This window comes from Macrotis lagotis, chromosome 2, assembly GCF_037893015.1.
Source record: "Macrotis lagotis isolate mMagLag1 chromosome 2, bilby.v1.9.chrom.fasta, whole genome shotgun sequence".
In the NCBI taxonomy this organism is placed as follows: Eukaryota; Metazoa; Chordata; class Mammalia; order Peramelemorphia; family Peramelidae; genus Macrotis; species Macrotis lagotis.
Window position 1 is genome coordinate 312,392,383 of NC_133659.1, and position 9,287 is coordinate 312,401,669.

The 9,287-nt window shown below is 33.7% G+C and overlaps 1 protein-coding gene across 7 annotated transcripts in view; it reads right to left on the reverse strand.

Moving 5' to 3' along the window:
* Positions 1 to 5,717, reverse strand: part of CEP83 (centrosomal protein 83) — a 120,814-nt gene extending 115,097 nt beyond the window's left edge. For 3 of the 7 annotated variants that reach the window (XM_074226593.1, XM_074226592.1, XM_074226595.1), the window contains exon 1: positions 5,493 to 5,716. The gene's annotated coding sequence lies outside the window, so the exon portion shown is untranslated. The other 4 variants (XM_074226596.1, XM_074226594.1, XM_074226598.1 and 1 more) reach the window with 3 other exon arrangements.
* Between the last annotated feature and the right edge of the window lie 3,570 nt (positions 5,718 to 9,287).

Here is a 9,287-nt window from a genome sequence, read left to right on the forward strand (position 1 = left end):
TAAGAAATTTGAAAATAGTAATTATGATATCTAACCCATTCTGGACAATTTACAAAGTATAATAGCAATAAAATGAAAATGTTTATGCTTTTTAACATAACAAAGCAGCAAGCAGAACAGAGGTTCTTTATCATTTTTATGCCTTTGATCCCTCTGGCAGTCTGATGAACCTCTGGTTCCCTTTACAAAATGAAGTTTTTAAATGCATAAAATAAAAATCCATAGAATAACAAAGGATACCATATATGGATATATGTATATTACAAATATATATATATATATATATATATATATATATATATATATATATATATATATGATTGGTAGTAATCCAATTATAAACAAGTTTACAGACCCCAGGCTAAGAACCCCATGAAGTAGTAGGTGTCTTTGGACCTGTTCTCCTGAGTCACCAGATTATGGTATATCAGAGCTGTGAGGACATTAGAAATTACATTGTCCCATTCTGTCCCTCCTCCCTCCACCCCCCATATACACATTTTACAGATAAGAAAAGTGAAATGACCTAGGCAGGATCACAAGGTAGTTAGTGAGTCAATATTGCACACAAGTTTTCTCACTCACAATCCAACGTTTTTTCCACATACCCCAAATTACTTTGCAAGTGATAGGCAGATTCAGTTCAGAACTTTAGTCCTAAAGGAATGTTAAAAAGATTTCCCAAATTCTGTATTCACTAAAGAAAATTAGGTCAAACAGAAAACAAGAAGAAAATTTAGAAATAATAAGTCTGTCTGTAATTCAAAATTTTCTGTTCTGCTCCAAGTTAATTTACATTTCTGGTGCCAGGATATCCCCCTCCTTCAAAATAACAAAAAAAAAAAGATGAGTTCTTTTTCCTTAAAGGCCGATTATCCACTGTAGATCTTTTAGACCTCTTCTTTTCCTCCTGTCCCTCCTTTCCTTACTTCTCTTTGGGATATCTAATCGCTTCAGTAACAAAGGGTGGACTAATCAGTACTGCTACTTTTGTCCATAACCGAAAGAGCACTGAACAAGTAATCAGAAAACTTGAGTTCTAGTTCTGTCACTAACCATATGACCCCTTCTGGATCTGCTTCTTCAATTGAAAAATGGGGATATTATCTACCCTGTTTACTGCAAAAGATCATTACGAGTATCAAATCAAGATCATTTACATGATAGTCTTTAAAAAAAACTGACAAGGTGCCAAATGAATGCAAAGGTTATTAAGATTTTCACAGAATTAATAAGCTAAAATGATTACCTAGGTTGAATTCATTATCAGGGCTATTCCAATCTTCCAATATAGTGTAATAAACAGATAGTCAATAAAATTCAAACATTTATCATATAAGGCATTGGGGACAAACACAAAAGTGAAATAAAACAGCACTACTCCCATTTCTTTAATTCTACTCAATTTATCTATACTTTGATTCTGTCTACTCCATGTAGAACAACAGGTCCTTATTTGAAGAGAAAATCCTAAAGATCAGTATCATCCTTCATATGACTAGAGAGGAGGGAAAAAACCCACAATAATATCAATAATACAGTCTCCATGCCTTATCTTATTTCTTGAAATCAAAGAGTAAGACAAGATCTAAATAAGTCCTCCTAAAACAATCTGATGCCATGCCTTAAAAATTGCAAGTGTTGGCAAAATTGTGCTTGGATCAAACCCCACTACCAGAGATATGTAGGAAACAACATAATCACCTAACAAATAAATCAATATACTCACAGAACTGAATACTCTGCTGCCTAGGTTCCTTTGAATCCAAAAATAAACTTCAGGTAAAACATTTCATTTTAAAAATTAAATTGCAGAGCAAATGCTCACTGTATATTAGACTTGTTTACAGTAAGTTCTGTTGCCAAGCAACATTGCTTTAACAACCTGAAAACCCAGTTGCTAAGTTTTAAACACTTCAAGTAATTTGTGTGCGCAAAAATCTAACATAGCTATGAATATCATAGAACAATGAATGTTATTAAAAATACTAAAGAAATGTTTTGCACTCTTCTAACACTAATCATCTGTCTCTGGAAATTTGAGACTGAGTTAGATTTCTTTAAATAAGATCTCATCCACCATATCAAAGCTGTCTGGCAATTGACATTTTACAAAGAACTGGTCATTTTAAGTTTGGCTAGAAGACAAAGCTTAGCAAAGTAACAAGATACAATCAATGATGAGCAATAGTACTGTCATATGTATCTTTCTACCATAGTCCCCCAAAAATGTCTGTGACACTTTAAGCAATTTGGCTATAACATAGTGTTCCTTTTTAATATTAAACTTATGTCAATAATAGGATATAATTCATTTTAACAGCCTTTATTAAAAACTTACAATGTGTTTAGCACACTAATGAGCAATGGGGTTTATAAAAGCAAAAAAATTAAACAGTCCTGATTCTCCAGGAGTATAAAATCTACCGTATCATAGTCTCATAGATTTAGAACAAGAAAGGTTTTTTAAAGACTATGGAATCCAATTCTTTACATTTACAGATGAGGAAACTAACTCAAGATGGGGTGAAGTGAATTGTCTGAGGTTACAAGATTAATTATATTCAGCCTTTATTGAGCATTTACTACTTTATAGGCACCGTGTAGGGCTGGGGATTTAAAAAAAAAGTGTCCTGCCTTCAATTCTATTACTATAAATTCTACTAGATTCAGTTAAGTTGGCAGAGCCATGACTAGAGCCAGTATTTTGAATACAAATTCAGTATTCTTTCCATTCCACTTCAGTAAGAGCCCCAGATTTGAAGTCAGATGCTGTTGATTCTAATCCACTTATTTCTGTCTAGCCTTAGTGTCCTAGTGGAGAAAGTGCTAGGCTTGGCAGTCAAGATCTGAGACTAAATTCCGTGCTTCAGACATTTATAAGCTGTGATTCAGGGTAAATGACTCGGCTTTTCTCAATCTCAGTTGCTTTCTGTGGAAAATGAGGAAATTATCTCAAAGGTTGGTTAGCTCTAAATCTAGGAAATCATGATCCCAAATTGATTAGAAGTGGTGAGTCCTAATCCTTTATCTGCAAAAGTGAAGGGGTCTGGCCACATGGCTTCTAAGGTTCCTTTTAGTTCAGGGTTTAAGATAATAAGTTTCTTAACCTCAGCCTCTATGTCCCTTCCAGATTGCAGTTTAAGATTCTAAGTTGCTTTACTCAGCCTGTTTCTTCAACTTTACATTAAGAGCAGTCAGCAAGAACTCTAAAGTCCCTTCTAGCTGGTGGTTTAAGATAAGTTTCCTAACCTCAGCCTCAATGTCCCTTCTAGATTGCAGTTTAAGATAATATAAGTTGTCTAAAAAAAAAAAGATAAGTTGCTTGACTCCTCTCAGCCTGTTTCTTCAACTTTATATTACAGAGCTGTCAGCAAGAACTCTAAAGTTGGGGTGGCTAGGTGGCGCAGTGGATAAAGCACTGGCCCTGGAGTCAGGAGGACCTGAGTTCAAATTGAACCTCAGACACTTCATAATTACCTATTTGTGTGACCTTGGGCAAGCCATTTAACCCCACTGCCTTGTAAAAACAAAAACAAAAACCAAAAAACATCTCTAAAGTCCCTTCTAATTCACAGTTTAAGATGATGTTTCTTAACCTCAGGTTCAATATGCATTCTAGATTGTGGTTTAAGATAAGTTGCTTGACTCCCCTGAGCCATTTCTTCAACCTTACATTAGAGAGCAGTCAGCAGGAACTCTAAATCTCTTCTAGTTAGCAGTTTAAGATAAATTTCTTAACCTCAGCCTCATTGTCCCTTCTAGATTGCAGTTGACTTGATGGCTCATTCCTTCAGGGCAACAACCAGGGGCAATTTGGAGCTGTCTGCAATGGAGAATATCATCTGTATCCAAAGAAAGAACTGTGGACTTTGAACAAAGACCAACTGTTACCTTCAAATTAGGGGAAAAAAACTTATCTTATTATGTAATTCTGCTATATCTCATACTTTATTTTTCTTCCTTAAGGATATGATTTCTCTCTCATGACATTCAACGAGATCAATGTATACCATGGAACCAATGTAAAGACTAACAGACTGCCTTCTGTGGGGCATGGGGGGAGGGAAGCAAGAAATGGGGGAAAATTGTAAAACTCAAAATAAATAAAATGTTTCTGGACTGAGGCTGAAGATTGTAAAACTCAAAATAAATAAAATGTTTCTGGACTGAGGCTGAAGATTCTAAGTTGCTTGGCTCCTCTCAGCCTGTTTCTTCAACTTTACACTAGAGAGCAGGCACTCTAAATCTCTTCTAGTTAGCAGTTTAAGATGATAAGTTTCTTAACCTCAGGCTCAATGTCCCTTCTAGATGGTAGTTTAAGATAATATAAGTTGTCTAAAAAAAAGATACTATAAGTTGCTTGGCCCCTCTCAGCCTGTTCCCTCAACTTTACACTAGAGAGCAGGAGCTCTAAATCTCTTCTAGTTAGCAGTTTAAGATGATAAGTTTCTTAACCTCAGGCTCAATGTCCCTTCTAGATTGCAGTTTAAGATAATATAAATTGTCTAAAAAAAAAGTAATATAAGTTGTCTAAAAAAAGATAATATAAGTTGTCTAAAAAAAAAGATACTGTAAGTTGCTTGGCCCCTCTCAGCCTGTTTCCTCAACTTTACACTAGAGAGCAGGAGCTCTAAATCTCTTCTAGTTAGCAGTTTAAGATGATAAGTTTCTTAACTTCAGGCTCAATGTCCCTTCTAGATTGCGGGTTTAAGATAATATAAAAGATAATATAAGTTGTCTAAAAAAAAAAAAGATACTATAAGTTGCTTGGCCCCTCTCTCAGCCTGTTTCCTCAACTTTACACTAGAGAGCAGGAGCTCTAAATCTCTTCTAGTTAGCAGTTTAAGATAAGTTTCCTAACTTCAGGCTCAATGTCCCTTCTAGATTGCGGGTTTAAGATAATATAAAAGATAATATAAGTTGTCTAAAAAAAAAAGATACTATAAGTCGCTTGGCCCCTCTCAGCCTGTTTCCTCAACTTCACACTAGAGAGCAGGAGCTCTAAATCTCTTCCAGTTTGCAGTTAAGGTGAGTTTCTTGGCCTCACTGTCCCTTCTAGATTGCGGTTGACTCGAGGGCCTCCTCATTCCATCAGGGCAACAACCGGGGCAATTTGGGGCAATTTGGGGCTGTCTGCGATGGAGAATAATCTGTGTCCAGAAAGAATTGTGGCCTCTGACCAAGGTCTATTACCATCAAATTAGAAAAAAAGCCGTTGCGTTTGTTGTCGTCTCGCTGTCTCTTTCTCTGCCATCACACTCCATTTGGGTCAGTGTTTACCATGGCAACCAGGGGACGCCTGGCAGGTTACCTTCCGTGGGGGTGGGGGTGGGGGAGGGAAATTGGGGGAAAAACTGTAAAAAACTCAAGAGGCCACCTGTGCGGCCTCGGCCCGGCCCCTCACGCCCGCGGCCCCGGGCGGCGCGGCCCACGGGGGGCGCGGCGGGGCACGAGCCGCCCACCGGCCCTGGCCCACGCGAGGTACGTACCGCGGCTCCTCCACGCTCCGTTCAACGTGCGCGCGCACAGCGGCCGGGCGAGGGCGGCGTGGGGGCTGCGGGCCTCGCCGCCGCCGGCCCACATGCCCGCTGCCGCGGCCCACAGCCCACGCGGGGCATTCGAGGAGGCGCGCGCTCCGCCGACCCGGCCGGAGGAGCGCAGTGCGCAGGCGCGGGCGCAGGCGCACGAGGCCTCGCGGGGCGCGATGCCCGGCGGCTCCCGATGCCCGGCGGCTCCCGGGGGGGAAACCGCTCCGATGGGCCTGGCCGCCTCTCGGGCCCGGCGCTCACCTAGCCCGCTGGGACTGCCCCTAGCCAAGACTGCCTCGCGCTCTCGTTGGAGGAAAGAGAGGAAGTCCCGCCTCCTGCGGGGACGTCAGGGGCGGGGCGACGCAGGGCGCGCTTTCCAACCTGAAACCGCGGGAACCAATCCACGGCCGTTGGAGGGCGGGAAGTGGAGGCGGGAAGGGAAGGAGGGGAAGGAAGGAGGGGGCCCCTAAGGATGGGCCCCAGGAGGAGAAGAGTGCGGAGACAGGGAAGCGGGCCCACGTGTACTCTTAATAGGTAGTGAGCCAAAGGGAGTAAGGAAGAAGCATTTAGTAGGCACCTGCTGTATGCCAGAGCCAGGACACCTGGGAGGAGGTTGGGGACGGGTGTCATCCCATTTCAATAAAAATAAAAATAATAATAATAATGATGGCTACCATTTATTTATCTTTTATTTATGTTTATGTATATTTTATTTATTTTTCTACTTCTATTTTATTTTTACATATTCTATATATTTTTGTGTTTTATGTATATTTTGTTTTTATATTTTTGCATTTATATTTTTCTATATTTTTACGTACATTTTCTTTTTTACATTTATATTTTGTGTATATTTCATTTTTCATATTTTTATATTTTGTGTATATTTTATATTTATATTTTATGTATATTTTTATATTCATATTTTATATTTATATTTTTACACTTAGATTTTGTGTATTTTTTTCATTTTTCATATTTTATGTATATTTTTTATTTTTATATTTATGTTTTTGTTTTATGTATATTTTATTTTTTATATTTTATATTTACGTTTTATGTTTGTATTTTTATGTATATTTTATTTTTACATTTATATTTTGTGTATATTTCATTTTTTCATGTTTTATGTATATTTTATTTTAGATTTTATATTTATATTTTTGTATTTTATGTATATTTTGTTTTTATATTTTTACATTTATATTTTCTTTCTATATTTTTACGTACATTTTCTTTTTTACATTTATATTTTGTGTACATTTCATTTTTCATATTTTTATATTTTTATATTTATGTTTTATTTTTATATTCATATTTTATGTATATTTTATTTTTATATTTTACATATGTTTTATTTTTACACTTATATTCTGTGTATTTTTCATTTTTAATATTTTATGTATATTTTATTTTTTATATTTTTATGTATATTTTATTTTTTATATTTTATATTTACATTTTATGTTTATATTTTTATGTATATTTTATTTTTACATTTATATTTTGTGTATATTTCATTTTTCATATTTTATGTATATTTTATTTTAGATTTTAGATTTATATATTTATGTTTTATTATATTTTGTTTTTATATTTTTATACTTATATTTTATTTTTATATTTGTATGTATATTTTATTTTTACATTTATATTTTGTGTATATTTCATTTTTCATATTTTAGGTATATTTTATTTTACATTTTATATTTATATTTATGTTTTATTATATTTTGTTTTTATATTTTTATACTTATATTTTATTTTTATATTTTTATGTATATTTTATTTTTATATCTTATATTTACATTTTGTTTACATTTTTATGTATATCTTATTTTTACATTTATATTTTGTGTATATTTCATTTTTCATGTTTTATGTATATTTTATTTTTACATTTATATTTTGTGTATATTTCATTTTTCATATTTTGTGTATATTTTATTTCATATTTATATATTTGTGTTTATTATATTTTGTTTTTATATTTTCATGCTTATATTTTATGTATATTTTATTTTTACATTTATATTTTGTATATATTTCATTTTTCATATTTTATGTATATTTTATTTTTATATTTGTATTTTTATTTTTGTGTATATTTTATTTTTATATTCATATTTTATGTACTTTTTCATATTTTATGTTTTATTTTTATATTTTATATTTACATTTCATGTATGTTTTATTTTTCATATTATATTTATATATTCAATTTTTATATTTATGTACATTTTATTTTTATATTTTTATGTGTATTTTTGTTTTATGTATGTTTTATTTTTATATTTGTTTTATATTTATATTTGTATATTTTATTTTTTATATTTTCATATTTATTTTTTATATTTTGTGTATGTTTTGTTTTTGTTTTATATTTTAATTTTTATATTTTTATGGATATTTTATTTATTACATATATTTTTGCCATGTGTGCTAAGCATTTTACAATTATTACCTCATCCAATTCCCACAAAAACCATGGGAGGTGGGGTGGTGTTAATATTGACTTTTAATAATATTTCAAAATAATTAAAATTTTAAAATAATATTTGCCATTTGCTGTAGTTACTGACATTTTAATAGTATTTTAATTTTAATTTTAAAAAATAAATAATATTTTGTAGCATCTCCTGTAGTTATTTGACATTTTAATCATTTTCATTTAATTTTTAAATTTTAAATTTTTTCAAATTCTAAAGGACCACAATTTTTGCAGCATCAGCTGTAATTGTTGACATTTTAATCATTTTTATTAAAGTTATATTTTTATAATAACTGTTTTAGCTTCAACTGTAAATATTGCTATTGACAGCTTAATCATTTTTAATGTAATCTTAATTTTTTTTAAGTTTTTTTGCAAAGCAAATGGGATTAAGTGGCTTGCCCAAGACCACATAGCTAGGTAATTATTAAGTATCTGAGGTCACATTTGAATTCAGGTCCTCCTTACTCCAGGGCGGGAGCTCTATCCACTGCACCACCTAGCTGCCCCTTAAATTTTTAAAAATAATATTTTTTTGTAGTATCTACTGTAGTTACAGGAATTTTAATAAAATTTTTACTTAATTTTTTTTAAAAATTAAGCAACTATTTTTGTTGCATCTATTTTAGTTATTGGCATTTTAATAATTTTTTATTTAAATTTTTTAATTAAAAAAAACAACATATTTTTGAAGGCATTGTGCTAAGCCCTGGAAACACCCAGAAAAGTAAAAAACAGTGAACTTGTATTGTGGTAACATCACAAGGAGAAAAATGATTGATGAGATGCTGCTAGGATGTGGACACCAGAGCCATTTGGGCCATAGCATCCTCCAGAACTGAGACCTTTGGTTCAGCTACTCCCCAGGCTAATACCAAAGACTTCCCTAGTGGCAGTGCAGGAGATTGCACCCCTTTGCTAAGAATCATCTACTCCTTCACTCCCTCCTTTATAATTATATTGCTTCACATCTTAATCAGGTATCTTTATTGTTGGCTTGTGCTTCTCCTGTGTTCTAACCAATGGGAAAGTTTGCATGAGGTGAGAGTTTAGCCCGTGGAGTGAATAGTTTATTATCCAAAGATCCACACTGAGGTCAAGGGTGATATGTATGTGAAAGAAGATAAACAGTGGAAAGACCTGGGTTGGAGTTGTTGAATTTAAAGTTGGAAGTGGGATCATCTACTCATTTTACAACTGAAGAAACTGAGGCACACCCCAAGTCAAATAAGCAGTAAATAGCCAAGTTAAGATCGGAATCTGTT